The sequence below is a fragment of the Coregonus lavaretus genome (genome assembly GCF_964263955.1).
Source record: "Coregonus lavaretus genome assembly, chromosome: 1".
In the NCBI taxonomy this organism is placed as follows: Eukaryota; Metazoa; Chordata; class Actinopteri; order Salmoniformes; family Salmonidae; genus Coregonus; species Coregonus lavaretus.
The window spans coordinates 50,145,361-50,163,094 of NC_139988.1; the positions used below are offsets into that span (position 1 = coordinate 50,145,361).

General features: G+C 40.9%; 1 protein-coding gene across 2 annotated transcripts in view; it reads left to right on the plus strand.

Moving 5' to 3' along the window:
• The first annotated feature begins 4,294 nt into the window (after nt 1–4,294).
• LOC311130354 (bone morphogenetic protein receptor type-1A-like) overlaps nt 4,295–17,734 on the plus strand; it is a 56,587-nt gene continuing 43,147 nt past the window's right edge. For both annotated transcript variants that reach the window (XM_084163078.1, XM_084163079.1), the window contains exon 1: nt 4,295–4,528. The gene's annotated coding sequence lies outside the window, so the exon portion shown is untranslated. The remainder of the gene's footprint in view (nt 4,529–17,734) is intronic.

A 17,734-nucleotide genomic window follows, 5' to 3' on the forward strand; every position in this document is an offset into this window, starting at 1 on the left:
AGTGAATGTAATAAGACTGTTTTAGTATCACATACAGTAGATTTAATGATGCCTCACGCTGACCAAAAGAGCACAGAATGTGAACTGATACAGTATAGCGTGACACATGTAGGCCTACTAATACTGTTTGATTTCACAGAGGTTTTATTAAAGTGACAGTTTCATAAGTAATATTTATTGCAACTTTGGCAAAGTGTTATTTATTTACATAGAAGAAAACGGAAGTATAACATCCATGGATGTTTATATTGCTGATAAAACAAAAAAAGTTATTTGAATTATTTTGTTTTGTATGTATGCAGTTGCATCATACAGAGGTTCATAGTATTATATGAAGAACCTGTCACTCAAACTCTTTCATCCTGGATTTATTTATTTATTATATACAAAGATAGCGCTCTGTTACATTATGATACAGTAATACTATACCAACTTTGGGGATCTCTTTATGGGGTAGAGAAGTTAGGTTTTTGGAATGTGTCTCTTAAACGTGATTTATTCCTGACTGGAAATCAAGGAACCACTCTGTGTCTTTTACTGCATGTAATGGGAAGTTTGGGGAGGTGCACGGACGGTGGACACAGAGCCAGATAGATATGTCACAATGGGCCGCCGGACTATCGTTTCTCCGCGGCTTTGGACTCTGAATTGCGCTTAAGGGAGGCAAGCTCTGGCCTGGGGTCTTACAAATACATTTTACACAACAAATGTCTATGCATGGTGATCTGCCTTACACCCATATGAAGCGCTTAATTTAAAGAAGAATTTATAGGAAATATCTGTCAAGGCCAAAAACAGCCAAACACAATCATTTCTCACTCACTAGCACACACACCTTAAAGGTCAGTTGAGACAGTGTGCTTGTGTACAACCTTTTTACTTTCAGAGTTTATTTTATACATCTTTGTGTATTTTCTGTGTTTGTGTAAGTGTGTGCGCATGCATGAGTTTGTACATGATTGTCAGTGCATGTCTACTGAGGCAACATCAGTATTAGTTATGTATTTGTGCCACTAGAGTAGCAAAGCATATTGTGATTTTACATAACTCTAAGAACACTACACTGAATACTTTTGATATGCATACTGTATGTGTGTAGATAAACTGGTAAGAAAAGCATAGTCAGTGCCAGTTCAGAATAAACCTTACATGGTACCATTGGAGGGAAATGAAGACAGACTTGAATTGTTGCTAAATAGTTGTTTACTGAAAGTTCAGCATATTGAAACTAGTTGTATAGTTTCCAACCACTAGAGTGCAACAGAGTGTTGAAACCTTGCTGCTTTCCAGGCCCCATGTGTCAGCCAGCAATATCATTACACTTCCTCCATAATCAGAAATTGTGGACAGCATAGGGAAAACGATTGTTAGGGTTATTTAGATAGTTCCCCTTTATTAAAAAAAAGACTATTGAGTCAACATGATGATAGAAATCCCATTGAGGCTATTTTTAGGCAATAAAATATAGTGACTTTTGTGTTAGTCAACAGCCCAAACTGTCAATATCGCTGGTTCCAATGCTCACACGTTTCCCCTGTAGTCAACATTGGTTATAATAACACTATGAAAGAATAGTTAAGGACAAATTAAGGAGGACACAGTTTTATATAATTTCACAGTCCATTCCCAAATTACTATAACTTCTCTGCTGTCAGGCATTCATTCCATTTAGGTAAGAGGTCTCTTGTGCATCTCTGTCCTCTGTAACGAGAGACATAAGTAGCATTCAGCGTTCTCTTCACTCTCAACACTTCCCTCCCTCCTGGCTAGTTTTCCCTAAACAGTCTATATGACACACAGGTTACTTTGCTATGACACTGTATTAAGACAATCCTTTTAAATTCAGGCTGCTAAGTGGTCTTTTAGATGTTGGTTCACACATTATTTCTGTTTGCACTGCTGTTTATTAAACACTTGTGAGGCTGCAAGATTTAAATCCAATGTGCAAAAGGGATTGCTTCTTCTTCCATGTTCTGTGTTTTGATAGAGGAAAGTATTTTTTTCTAGAGTAGTATTTTTCTTAGAATAGATATATACTTGGCATGAGATAACAACCACTCTCTTAAATCTGATAATTGATTTACTTATATAAACTTTCATCTGTTTTTGAAGCACTAACTGAAATATGGCCTTGATCTTTGAGTAGTTGTATGCCGTCAATGTTTTTTTTCTTTGGCATGGACTGTGTTGGAGGAATAGGATTGTTGTCATTTTTCTGTTGTACATTATCAATAATACATGAATTTGTGTTTAATCTCTTGCTGAATTTGTACTTGGAACCCTATTGTCTATATAAACAAGGTATCTTTATGTGGAACATATTTGGTCAGCACCTCTACAGTAAGTGATGTTCTCTGGGTGTGCGCCAGCTCATGCTTTTTATTGGATTGTAAACCCCCATATTTCAAATTACTCACCCTGCCTGGCCTACCATAACACTAATGATGCTTAAAAATATGAACATGTTTTATGAATTGCTTTATTTAGTGAAATGCATCTGACTGCTATCAGAACAGAGTTACATGGAGAAAGGATATACCTTGAAGATTTAAGAATTTAACAGGAGTCTATCTGTGTGTGTATCTATCTTGGGAAGGAAATGGGCTTGATTTCGTCTCTCTTGAGAACTTCCTGGATTGGACAATGTTTGAATGGCCTTAATTTATGCATGCTGTAGCCTATTAAATACCATGACCTTAATTTATATTGTTCAGCAAAGATTACGAATCACAATTATGTTTTTGTTTTACAACCACATGTATGCCTGTATTACCAGAGTCAATGTTGAGAGGCTGCTGGTATCTCTAGATCTCTAGGGGGTCGTTCCACGAAATGGGTGCCTTTTGCGTCCCTTTGATATTTAAGTAGAAATTGTGCAACAATATTGCATTTTAAAACCCTGTTATATTAAATGAAGTGCCCTTTAATATAGACAACATGGCGAGTTCAAAAAAGCAAAAAAAAATTTATGAATAAAGGCTACCTAAAGTGCCAAAATTCAGTATTTTGACATGTCCCTCCATCAACCCTGTGTCACTTCTAGGAAGATTTCAACCCACTTACTCTGAACATTTCTCCAAGTTTCACCATCATTGTAAAGCCCTAGTTATTTTTGACGTAATTTCTGAAGATTATTATTTATTTCATGTGATTATTGATTCCTTTACATCTGTCCCTCATTTTGGTGAACCCTGTTACGTGAACTGAACTTTTGTTTTAATGTGGTAAAACTATTCCTTTTAAAATATATATTTTTAAGAAACATTGAACATTAATAGTCAAATCATAGTTTAAAAGCAGGTGATCTGGTTGGACTATTTTTGGCCATTTTCTGGTGTTATGTGGTGGGAAACTGAGCGGGTTGAGCATAACACGTCAACCCTGTTACCCATAGAAAGACAGTCTAGAAATGTTTGAGCAATTTCAGTTTTTTTTGTGAAGCTTGTATTCAATTGCCACTCCCTGTTGCACACAATCATCCATTCCCCCTGTCACAAGGGGATTTATGGTTTATTTAAGAAGAAATTGTCAACCCTGTTATGGTCAACACTGTTACTTTATTTGGCACTTTAATAGGCACTTTCTATAGTCATTTGTGTTATTTAAAAACCTCTTGAGATGAGAAAACATGTTTTTTATGAATTTGAACATGTGCTCTTGACAATGTTAAAATTAGGTGAAGTTACACTTCTCAAAAGGCACCGAATTGGTGGAAGGACCCTAGGATGGTTTGAATCTTTGAAATTTGTCAATAAACATTTTATTTCACAACATTGTCTTTCACCTTGATTTATTAATCCACTTCCTTCTCACCCTTATTCTTCCACTTCCTTCTCACCCTTATTCTTCATTTCCTATCCTCCTCTTCATCAATCTCCTTCACCTTTTTATTCTCCATCTCGTCTCTCCTTTAACTATGTTCTTCAATCCCTCTTATGTGTTCAATCACCCTTATGTCCACACTTACCCTGTCCACCTTTTTCTCCTTCATTTTCACCATCTATCTACTTCTCCAGTTTCTCTATATACCTCTCAAGCTTCTCATCTCCTCCCTCTTCCTCTCCACCTATTCACGCTTCTTCCCCGACCTTTGTCTCTTACTCTCCACGCTCTTCTATTTGTGAGTAGACTATTGTATGCATGTGTATAATTGTGTGTCAAACAAATACGAATATACTGTAGTAGATTAGGGTAATGAAAAATAATAGGTATGTCCATTTACACCAGGGGGCGTCACTGAGGTAAGTGGGACATACTTTAATTCTCCATAGAAATACTCCCACCGCAACTCCGTGCCCCTCAAATGGTTGTGCATTCGCTGCAGTGATTGGAAAATGTTGGTCTGGCTACGAGTGCTTCATCAAATGACATAGGCAGAGGCAAAACAGAGCGAGTAGAGCAGGGCCGACGTTTAACTGCATATTTGGGAAATGTACACCACATTTTTGCAACTTCAAGACGAAATATAAAGATAGAAAGGAGTGCTCGCCCGGAACCAAAAGGATTGCCACATCTGCTGAAGAAAAAGGTGAGGTAAAATGAAATCTAACTAGGCTAGGTCATAAACCGTTAGTTAAATGTTACCGCTCTGTGCTAGCTAACTAGCAAGTCGCTAGTGAACAACTTTCATTGTGTAACGAGCGAATTGATTCATAAAACAATTTAAACTAAACTAGCAAATAATACACTGGCTAACTATATACTAACCAATTCGGTTAATATCAAAGTTCAGTGTCAGGTTTGCTAGTAGAAGTACTTGCACACGAGTTAACTAGCCAAACAAATGTAGCTATTTAGCTAGTTCGCTAACTAGCAAGTGGCTACGCTAATGTTAGCTAGCGCTAACAATCTAGCGAGGTAGTTTTCGCATTCAAAACAAACTCTCGGAAACAAGTTGCTGTATTTAAACCGAAGATAAATGGTTAGCTAACTAGTTAATAAATATAAACGTAATACGCTTGCAAAATGAAGACAGTAGCTAATATATTTTTTACGTTTTGTCAGACGCGAAAACAAACTTTTTCCACAACAGCCAAAGTGAGGGCAGAATTAACAATTATCTCTTCCGGAGACATTGCAACAATGCAACATTTAACTGAGTGGTTGAATGCCATGAGGTTTGGAACCATTTGTATCAAATTAGATTACAAAATAACACGTTTTTCCCATTCCCTCTGAAAAGTAAGTTATATACCATATCTTTGAATGTACTACTTGAAAGCCTAGTAGGCTAGCCTAGCGTTAACTTAATTGATTATACATCGCTAACTACCTAGCTATTTGTTCACCAATAAAAACTGTACATTGGCTCAAGGTAGGCCTACTCGTTGTTCTGTCGTTATAATGTTTTGTAACAAGTGTTGATCAGAGGACCGAGGAGGACGGCACCTCAAGTACTAATAACAAGGCTTAAGTTGATTAAACAAATAACTTGTGGTCCTCTGTAGCTCAGCTGGTAGAGCACGGCGCTTGTAACGCCGAGGAAGTGGGTTCGATCCCCGGGACCACCCATACACAAAAATGTATGCACGCATGACTAAGTCGCTTTGGATAAAAGCGTTTGCTAAATGGCATGTTAAATATATTAACTTCATGTCAGCTCTCACTTTTCTGCCTATAAGCACACACGTAGTTTGAATAAAGGGGTTTCTTGGGGGCTACCATGTATGTCAATGGATTTTTATTCCCTGTTGACTATCATCGTAAATTGGTCAATCACCGACATGTCATATGATATAGTCCTCAGTGCTCATAATATTATTAATTCAGGTTCTTGGTCCCTTCCTAGTTAAATCGTCTGCACATAGTATGTGGCCTATATTGAAATTAAAGTTGTATATGGCCACTCGCACAATATTTCATCATATGTTGTAGGTCTCGGTTGTACACATACCACATTAAATCAGGGACCCAGGTTAGTGATGGTGTGAAAGTATTGATGAAGGCAGTGAGACACTTTAAAATCTGGCAATACACACCAAAACACAAACTCCCATACACACACTACCTCAGTAGCAAGAGGTCTGTTTTTCACAGAGAAAATACCCAGTGTCTCATATCTCATGTCTCATTGCCCATGCTTTTCTCGTCTGTGAAAAGCTGGTTTTAATTTGGGCCTGGAGTGGGAGGGCGACGCGTTGTGCTCCCCACCTTCCAATGCTGAAGGCAACTCTGGAGTGAATGGGGTCCGACACATAGGGAGGTCAAAAACCAGATGGAAGCCCTGACTGTGAAGCTGTCTACTTTAAGGGGCCTGGAGGAGAGCGGCATGGGGTAGAAGTGGAATGTAAAGATGTCTAACATTATACATATGCCAGACATCTTTACATTCCGTGGCTTACCCGGGGCTCTCCATAACACAGGCCAATATTGGGGGAGTGAGACTAGGCGAGGAAGAATAGCTAACAAACTACGGCTGAGGATTTCTCCAGCTATTCAAACCATAATCAAGCACATGACAAGAAATTTCACTATTTAAACGTAGCTGAATGTCTTCCTAGTTTATATAGACCTATGCCTAGTCTCTCTAGCAATGATTGTGTACACAGTATCTTGATGGGCTAACACAGTGATTATAACAGCAGTCTAGCCCTGCTCTGGAACTGAGGGTGATTAATTAGCCAGAGCTCTGTAACTGCCTGAAGTCTGGAGAGAATGTAATGGAGGTTAGACAGAAATGGGTATGGGGTTCAGTAAATGGTGCATAATTCAGATATGATTTATGCACACATGATGCACAGATCAGAGGTCTGCTCTTTGTCAGGAGGATATAGCTAGCTGGAAGTATCTTCTCCTTTTTAATGGAATGATTATCACTCATGATGGGCCATTTGTTTTGTCTCCCATGTCCCTGCTTGACAGCTGCCACTGCAGTAGGCATAGCATACATGTTGGAAATCAAGAGATGTTTTTGAATGTACTTTCATTAAATAGACTAACCTACATGGTTTCCATAAAATCCATGCTTAGTGTGTTTTAGGTGGTGTGGGTAGTAGTGATACTTATTTCCTAGAAATGAAGTTGTTTCTGTACTGAAGTCTGTAACGTAAACCAGAACTTGCCTCAAGTGCTCGGCGTGCGGGGAAAGAGAGAAGCAAAACATTCTCCAGCTCATATATTTTCTCAAACACTTTAAATTTACAATGCTTGTTTTTCTAACATCCCTTTATGTTTAAGAGCGTCTTTCCCCTGCCTTGCTTCTGTTGTCCTGCAGCCCTCTCTCTCCTCTCTCTGAAAGCATTTCCAATCTGAGGCAGAGTGAGGGATCAGATTGCTCGGGGAGTCTCCAAGGCTCTCTGGCGAGGTGGTGGAGATGGAGGGAGGGGGTAGCACACGGATCAAGTTTCACATCCCAACGGGTTCCTCTGTCTGCTGTGCCTCCCTGAGTCAACCCCCTCTCCCACCCCCGTAAGCCTGGAGACAGGGTGGCTGAGCTGTGGAAGTAAACATGGGATCCTACTCTCTCCATACATCCACCTCTGACTCCAGCAGCCCCTCTGGAGCATAGAGGAGCAGATAAAGACTATTACATTTACATTTTAGTCATTTAGCAGACGCTCTTATCCAGAGCGACTTACAGTTAGTGAATACATATATATATTTTTTTATACTGGCCCCCCGTGGGAATCGAACCCACAACCCTGGCGTTGCAAACGCCATGCTCTATCAACTGAGCTACATCCCTGCCGGCCATTCCCTCCCCTACCCTGGACGACGCTGGGCCAATTGTGCGCCGCCACATAAATCTAACCTGTCACCGTTAGACTGTACACAGAGCTGTTTCAGACATAGCCGTGGAGTTTTAGGAGTGCTCTGCTACCACATAGACTGTATAAACCTGCACCAATTCCTGCTGGCTTTTGGAAACACTGCATAATGCTGGGCATTTCATACTCTTGACATTTTATCTATTTGCATTCTGTACACTTTTACTTGCAACATGAAGATAGTATAGCAATTAACATGTTGCCAGTAAAGGAATAGTCTATTTGTTTTTCCAGTGTACAGTGTGCGTGGGGAGGCCATTTATTGAGTCTTCAAATGTTTACATCTTCTATGCACTTGTTGAATAGTGATTGACTTTGAAGACCTAGGTGTGCAAATGTTTGTCTTTCATCCATTTTGATTCAAACAGCCTTTCATTGACATATGACTATTTCAGACTAAAACCACCCGCGAGCTGTATGTTTGCCACGACACCCCTGTTCTACTAGGTTGCTGGATGACTGGCCTTGATGATGTTTACCATGCAGGCTGCAGTTGTCCTTTTAATGGTATTGATCTTTCTTTAAATACACTGAGCCATCCGAGTGAATGTTTTAGAAGAGCTCATGCTAATGTGAATAGGGGGAAGGACAGATTGTGTGGATGGTAATTTAAAGATTTGTATCTTTTAATGGAGAAAGGGGAAAAGGTTGGAGTTTGTTTACGTAGTTTTATTTGGGGAAATCCCTTCCTGTTTGTGAACCAAGTAAATGTGATTATTTGGGGCCTTGTGATTTATAAAAACAAGCATTGTGTGATGAGGCCAATCAGCTTTTGAAATAATAATAATAATATATGGAAGGCCGCTAAAAGGATGGCATTCCTGGAGAATTCAAATGCTGGAGGATTCAGAAAATCGAGGAAGGGAAAGAAGCAGATCTTTTTAGTGTCTTGTTTTGTCTTTGTAAAAACAGTTGATCTACCTCAGTAATATGCCTAATGCCTGTGATATGATGCAGTTTATCCTATGTTGCAGGGCTCTATGCTGACCTTTTTTTACAAGGACTACATGTGCGCGCCTAAGTTGAAAAATGTAGGAGCACAATGGAGCACAATGAAAAATATTTGAGATAATAAAGCAAGAATCTTTCATTTTGATAGGCGAACTAGTACTCAATCTTGACTCAGTGTCAAGATATGAACATTATTTGCACATCACTTGTTGGTTAAGTACAGGAAGAAATAAAAATGAATATTGTAATAATGATATTCTATAGTCTATATAATTGTTTAAACAGATTAATTGCCGAAGCTGTTAAGTAGCTATGTTTGTTTATTAGCTGAATATCAACTGTCGGGTAGCAAGAGCGTGCAACTCCTCACTCAGCTTATTGCTGCTTGGAAATAAATGTGTTCTAATAAGCCCAGCAGCCTGGTCTCGTAGACTAGACGTAACATAGTAAACGTAAATCCTGGACACTGGAATTCGTTACATCCTTATTCTAAAATTGATTAAATTTTTAAATTAAATTAAATTAAACATTGTCCTCAGCAATCTACACACAATACCCCATAATGACGAAGCGAAAACAGTTTTTTTTTTTAAATGTTTGCAAATGTATAAATAAATAAATAATACCTCTTTAAGGAATACCTGGAATAGTATAAAGTAATCATTCTACCCCCGCCACCCCAGAATAAAAAAAAAAGTGGTTGTCCCACTTGCTATCATAGGTTGAATGCACCAATTTGTAAGTCGCTCTGGATAAGAGCGTCTGCTAAATGATGTAAATAAGTAAAAACGGATAGTATTCAGACCCTTTGCTATTAGAGTCAAAATTGAGCTCAGGTGCATCCTCTTCCCATTGATCATCCTTGAGATGTTTCTACAACTTGATTGGAGTCCACCTGTGGTAAATTCAAGTGATTGGACATGATTTGGAAAGGCACACACCTGTCTATATAAGGTGTCACAGTTGACAGTGCATGTCAGAGCAAAAACCAAGCCATGAGGTTGAAGGAATTGTCCGTAGAGCTCCGAGACAGGATTGTGTCAAGGCACAGATCTGGGGAAGTGTACCAAAAAATGTCTGCAGCATTGAAGGCCCACAAGAACACAGTGGCCTCCATCATTCTTAAATGGAAGTAGTTTTGAACCACCAAGACTCTTCCTAGAGCTGGCCGCCCGGCCAAACTGAGTAATCAGTGGAGAAGGGCCTTGGTCGGGGAGGTGACCAAGAACCCGATGGTCACTCTGACAGAGCTCTAGAGTTCCTTTGTGGAGATGGGAGAACCTTCCAGAAGGACAACCATCTCTGCAGCACTCCACCAATCAGGCCTTTATGGTAGAGTGGCCAGACGGAAGCCACTCCTCAGTAAAAGGCACATGACAGCCCACTTGGAGTTTGCCAAAAGGCACCTAAAGACTCAGACCATGAGAAACAAGATTCTCTGGTCTGATGAAAACAAGATTGAACTCTTTGGCCTGAATGCCAAGCATTACGTCTGGAGGAAACCCGGCACCATCCCTAGGGTGAAGCATGGTGGTGGCCGCATCATGCTGTGGGAATGTTTTTCAGTGGTATGGACTGGGAGACTAGTCAGGATCAAGGCAAAGATGCGCTCAGGACCTCAGACTGGAGCAAAGTTTCACCTTCAAACAGTACAACGACCCTAAGTACACAGCCAAGACAACACAGGAGTGGCTTTGGGACAAGTTTCTGAATGTCCTTGAGTGGCCCAGACAGAGCCCAGACTTGAACCCGATCTAACATCACTGTGCAGCAACGCTCCCCATCCAACCTGACAGAGCTTGAGAGGAACTGCGGAGAAGAATGGGTCAAACTCCCCAAATTCAGGTGTGCCAAGCACGTAGTGTCATACCCAAGAAGACGCGATGCTGTAATCGCTGCCAAAGGTGCTTTTAACAAAGTACTGAGTAAAGGATCTGAATAGTTAATGTACATTTTTCAGTTGTCTATATTTAATAAATTAGCAAACATTTCTAAATCTGTTTTTGCTTTGTCATTATGGGGTATTGTGTTTAGATTGATGAGTGGGAAAAACGATTTAATCAATTTTAGAATAAGGCTGTAATGTAACAATGTGGAGAAAGTCAAGGGGTCTGAATACTTTCCGAAGGCATTGTATGTTACGTTTGGTATGATTACATAAGACAGAAGGTTACTTAAGGCAAAAACGAAAGTAGTGGTTGGTTGGGGTGGATGGATGGGTTTGCGTATAATGCGAACGTCTAGCAACCCAAAGGTTGCGTGTTCAAATCCCATCACAGAACATTTTAGCTAATTAGCAACTTTGCAGCTACCTACTACTTTTGCACAAAAGTTGAGAAATAAGCTTTTTGTGCGTATTAAACATTTCTGGGATCTTTTATTTCAGCTTATGAAATATGGGACTTACATGTTGCCTTTTATATTTGTGTTCAGTATAATTGGAGTGTCCCGGATTTACTTTTACTATGTTATGTCTACCCCTGAGTCCAGGTTGGTCACTGCGCAACATTTGTAAATGCAATCTCGGGACAGGACAACAGTTTTGATGGGAATTATTGAAAAGAGCAGGAACCCAGCTTTCCAGTGCTGTATGATTTATTTCTCACAAATCGCGCAATTGGCAGCGTTTTGCAATCTTGAGTGTCTGAAACAATTAAAGTAATCAAGCAATTCGAATGCATAAACGATAGGCCTATATTCACACAATTACACTATTTATGAACACTTAAAAAATCACATGATTTTATTAGTGCCAGTGGGAGTTTTTTTTTAGGACATTGAACAAGCAACAACATCGTATTTAGTCAGTGGTCTAGCTAATGGTTAGTCCATTGGGGTAAACAATGCAGATGAGCAACTCCATGCTTCAGCCATGTAGCCACGATACTGCATCAGGGGATAATGCTGATTGCTAAAATGGCACACCTGCCTGTTAATATGGATCATGTACAGACCCTAAAGATATTGCTTTTCAATGTTGTTGGGCTCATTTCTGGAGGGGATATTACATTTTAAACGGTTTAATATGTTTAAGGCTGTATGTTGTCATTGGGGGGGGGGGTGAATTTTTGTTTTCCAAACAATCCGTGTAAGTATCACATTTTTATGGTTGGCTATAATAGAAGTTACTTGCCCAGACAGCAAATGAAACATGAAATCACCCATGATTGAAATTCTGCGTGCATAAGTTGCTTACCTGTGATCTTTGCCCGGGTCAGTCATTTTCTCATTCGGGCCAGTAGATTTCACTTGGTACTGGCCCGTTGTGCCACTGGCAAATATACAATGGACAAGTAAAAATCACACCACAATATCAAACAATTACTCTGATTAGAATTGTATCAGAGAGGCCAACATTGGAATAATATTCAAATCCATTTTTCATGTAGGCCTACATAAATAAATAAAAAAGGTCTACATGTCAATCAATTAAATGTATTTATAAAGCTGTTTTTACGTCAGCAGATGTCACAAAGTGCTATACAGAAACCCAGCCTAAAACCCCAAACAGCAAGCAATGCCGATGTAGAAGCACGGTGGCTAGGAAAAACTCCCTAGAAAGGCAGAAGCCTAGGAAGAAACCTAGAGAGGAATCAGGCTCCGTGTAGGTGATATGCAAATTGGCTATAGCCTCGTGTCCAAACAGATGCTGACATGAGGGAGGCGCCAGAAAATGTAGCCAAACTTGAATGAGACTTTTAATTACATAAATATAGTCTTAAGCGCCAGTCATGTTTGACATATATAATTAAAGATAATTAGCATTAATCTCTTGATTCCGTCGACATACTCGAGGCACGGTTCATTCAGATCAAATGTTCACAAGACCGGAGAGTGAAGGACAGTGCCTGTTGCTCACCGCACATCACCCACCTTGAATCTGAGCGGATGCGGTCAGCGTTTTCAAATCAAAAGTGTGTCACATGCGCTGAATACAAGAAGTGTAAACTTTACCATGAAATGTGTACTCACTAGCCCTTTCCCAACAATGTAGAGTTAAAAAGTAAGAAAAACAAGAAAATATTAACAGCAGTACGAGGTAATTAAGGTAATATGTACATGTAGGTAGGGGTAAAAGTGACTAGGCAATCAAGATAGATCAGTGGTCACTGAGTCAAAATTTGACTTGAAAAACATAAGCCTATGCAACATTAACCTATTAAAAACTGTTCTGTAGCAATGGTGCGATACATTATCACTGCATATTGGCTATGCTTGAATTGCCCTGCAAATGTTCTTCTCAGACCATTTAGAAATGATTTAAAACATGTTAGGTATATGATCACACTGGTAATAGATAATTTGTATTACTTTAGGCACAGCTGAGTGAGCAAAATAATGCTTATCGGAACACTTTGCTACAATCATTCATTGCAGCTACAGCGCTGGTTGTAGTGTGAGTGGAAGTAGGGAGAACGCACATTTTATGGCTTATAAAAGTGTTGGAGAAAGTGTTGACAGTGCTGAATAACAACTTTAAACATGAACTCATAAAAAACAGCAGCTCTTAGCTGTATTCATTGTCTCTAGTCATGATTTTAAATGTTTTGAAATCTCACATTATCAACTTTGCTGTGCGTTCGAGGCTTCTTTTTACGGTCTGGCTCGAGGAAACTGTGCGACAGTGATCTGAGCTATCTGATTGGCCAACGTTGGCTTGCCGTGCAGTAGCAAAGAGAACAGTCTATGACTTGGGTGGCTGGAGTCTGCCAACTTTTAGGGCCTTCCTCTGACACTGCCTGGTATAGAAGTCCTAGATGGCAGGGAGCTCGGCCCAGTAATGTACTGGGCCATACGCACTACCCTCTGTAGCGCCTTGCGGTCTGATGAAAACAATTGCCATACCAAACGGTGATGCAGCCAGTCAAGATGCTCTCAATGGTGCAGCTGGAACAGGTTGAGAGCTTCAAGTTCCTTGGTGTCCACATCACCAACGAACTATCATGGTCCAAACACACCAAGACAGTCGTGAAGAGGGCACGACAAAGCCTATTCCCCCTCAGGAGACTAAAAAGATTTGGCATGGGTCCTCAGATCCTCAAAAAATTCTACAGCTGCACCATCGAGAGCATCCTGACTGGTTGCATCACCGCCTGGTATGGCAACTGCTTGGCCTCTGACCGCAAGGCACTACAGACGGTAGTGCGTACGGCCCAGTACATCACTGGGGCAAAGCTCCCTGCCATCCAGGACCTCTATACCAGGCGGTGTCAGAGGAAGGCCCTCAAAATTATCAAAGACTCCAGCCACCCTAGTCATAGACTGTTCTCTCTGCTACCGCACGGCAAGCGGTACCGGAGTGCCGAGTCTAGGTCCAAAAGACTTCTCAACAGCTTCTACCCCCAAGCCATAAGACTCCTGAACAGCTAATCATGGCTACCCGGACTATTTGCACTGCCCCCCCACCCCATCCTTTTTACGCTGCTGCTACTCTGTTAAGTATTTATGCATAGTCACTTTAACTCTACCCACATGTACATATTACCTCAACTAGCCGGTGCCCCCGCACATTGACTCTGCAACGGTACCCCCCTGTATATATAGCCTCCCTACTGTCACTTTATTTTACTGTATATATAGCCTCCTTACTGTCACTTTATTTTACTTCTGCTCTTTTTTTCTCAACACTTTTTTGTTGTTGTTTTATTCTTACTTTTTTTGTTTAAAATAAATGCACTGTTGGTTAAGGGCTGTAAGTAAGCATTTCACTGCAATGTCTGCACCTGTTGTATTCGGCGCATGTGACCAATAAAATTTGATTTGATTTGGATAATTTTTGAGGATCTGAGGGCCCAAGCAAATCTTTTCAGCCTCCTGAGGAGGAAGAAGAGTTGTTGTGCCCTCTTCACAACTGTGTTGATGTGTTTGGACCATGGTAGGTCCTTAGTGACGTGGACACCGAGGAACTTGAAGCTTTCGACCCGCTCCACTACAGCCCCGTCAATGTGAATGAGAGCGTGCTCGGCCCTCCAGTTTCCTGAAGTCCACGATCAGCTACTTTGTCTTGCTGAAGTTGAGGGAGAGGTTGTTGTATTGGCACAACACTCCCAGGTCTCTGACCTCCTCCCTGTAAGCTGTCTCATCGTCGTCAGTGATCAAGCTTACCACTGTTGTGTCGTCGACAAACTTAATGATGGTGTTGGAGTCATGCGTGGCCACACAGTCGTGGGTGAACAGGTAGTACAGGAGGGGACTAAGCACGCACCCCTGAGGGGTACCCGTGTTGAGGGTCAACGTGGCAGATGTGTTGTTGTCTACCCTCACCACCTGGGAGCGGTCCATCAGGAAGTCCAGGATCCAGTTGCAGAGGGAGGTGTTTAGTCCCAGGGTCCTTAGTTTAGTGATGAGGTTGGACGGCACTTCGTTGTTGAATGCTGAGCTATAGTCAATGAACAGCATTCTCACGTAGGTATTCCCTTTGTCCAGTTGGGAAAGGGCAGTGTTGAATGCAGTAGAGATTGCGTGATCTGTTGGGGTGGTATGCGAATTGGAATGGGTCCAGGGTGTCTGGGATGATGGTGTTGTGAGCCATCACCAGCCTTTCAAAGCATTTAATGGCTACGGTGCTATGTGGCAATAGTCATTTAGACAGGTTACCTTGGCGTTCTTGGGCACATGGACTATGCCCAATGTCAGTGAAGACACTTGCCAGCTGGTCAGCGCATGCTCTGAGTACGCATCCTGCGGCCTTGTAAATGTTAACCTGTTTAAAGGTCTTACTCACATCGGCTACGGCGAGCGTGATCACACAGTCGTCCGGGAACAGCTGGTGCTCTCATGCATAGTTCAGTGTTGCTTGCCTCGAAGCGAGCATAGAAGGCATTTGGCTCGTCTGGTAGGCTTGTGTCACTGGGAAGCTCTCTGCTGGGTTTCCCTTTGCAATCAGTGTTAGTTTGCAAGCCCTGCCACATCCAACGAGGTCAGAGCCAGTGTAGTAGGATTCGATCTTAGTCCTGTATTGAAGCTTTGCCTGTTTGGTGATTCGTCGAAGGGCTTAGCGGGATTTCTTATAAGCGTCCGATTTAGTGTCCCGCTCTTTGAAAGCGGCAGCTCAGTGCGGATGTTTCATGTAATCCATGGCTTCTGGTTGGAATATGTATGTATGATCACTGTGGGGACGACGTCGTCGATGCACTTATGACTGATGTAGTAAACTCCTCAATGCCATCGGATGAGTCCTGGAACATATTCCAGTCTGTGCTAGCGAAACAGTCCTGTACCTTAGCATCTGCTTCATCGGACCTCTTCCATATTGAGCACGTCAATGGTACTTTCTGTTTGAGTTTCTGCTTGTAAGCAGGAATCAGGAGGATAGAGTTATGGTCAGATTTGAGAAATGTTGAGGGAATCATTTTATAAACACTTAATATGCAAATGAACCAGAATTTTTCTCATTCTATTAGTTTTCAAATCAACTTTATTTTATTGTTAAGCAGCCAAAGGCGTAATCCTAGTCATATTAGTAACCCATGTTAGTTGATGCATCTTCAGATCTCCCCTCTTTCTAAGGGATATTTTTATCTCGGTCACATGAAACCGCTCGGTCACATGAAACCACTCGCTCATGCAGTGCGCTTTTGAGAACGGTGTTTTCCTGCTAATTGCGTTTAGGAACTTTCCCGCGTAGCCTACAGCCATGTGCACATTGTTGAGCTTATAATATGAAGAAATAAAACTATCAACATTTTATTAGCTGAACTGCCTGTCTCATTGCTTTTTAAAATGTTTTAATGTGCAGTGGTTGTATGAATTTTGGATCTGTCGTCCCAGAACTGTTTTGAACCAGACATATTTTTAGCATACCAGGGATGACGGGACGCCCTTAATTTCGAGCCGTGGAGGGAATTATTTTCTAAAGATGAGTATTTGGTTGTAATTGTAATGTTGCAATATTTTATAGGCTACCAAGGGTGGCCAACCATCCTCCAGGAACAGTGTTGTATTTTGAGACAAGCTTGAATATGCAAAGACGCTAATAGGCAGTTTAGCCTACATTTCTGTCTGATTCTCTATGGTAAAAAATATAATGAATTTTATTTTGTAAAGTGGTTCCTTGCATCATACAATGGTGGGAAAAATTGTGTTACATACCATTATTTTCTTATTTTTTGGGGACATGTGACTTGAGCTTTTGGACAAGTAAAAAATCAGTGCAAATTGTCCGAATGAGAAGTGGCTAAAAAAGTTAGTCAAGCCCTGATTATACTGCCTCAAGCTAACATTGCAAATTGGTGGGTGACGCGCTGATAGCCTTCCTACCATTGACTATAGCCAATGCACTCTAATGGCGAATGGGAGGCGTGCTTTAATTCCGAGTTGAGTTTGAGGATTTGTTTTTAGGTATTTTTTATCTTGGGCATCAAAACTGTTTTTAACATGCGATTGCATTTAGAATTGTTATTTGTTGTGCAATGACTGAGCTTACAAAAGGACGTTTCACTCCAGTACCAGCTTTTTGAGGATCTGCTCTCGCAGGTGATGGACTATTCCTCTCCTCAAACTAGGCTCCGTGTGCTTGTGATAAATAAGATGCATGACGACTAACACAAATACACACGCACCAATTAAATTCCATTAATTATGCAAATTAACCTGTAGACTGTTAACGGTTAACCTTTAACATCCCTAGTTATTGTTTATTTGATGTTCTACCTCTGAGAGGTTAAATGCACACAAGTATTTTAATTGCTATGTCAGGAACCACTGCAGTACACAGTTGAGACAAACATTTTCACCTGCCTCTGGTAACGCGACTCCAGTCACATTTTTGCCTTTGAGATTGAGTCGGACTAGTAAGTAGCCTGTCGTCTTCTCTTCCCTAGCAGTTAAAACTCAAACATTGAAAAATAACCTAGGTTGTGAACTAAAACAATGTAAATAGCCAAGAAACACAAGGACAAAGTCTCACTTCCGTAGACTTTCATTTCAAGGAAATTAGACCAACTTTGATGCCTGTGTGCAGCTCTTCTAAAAATAAATATTTCACTCAGCTCTTCATGTGTGCACAGCCCCCAGGC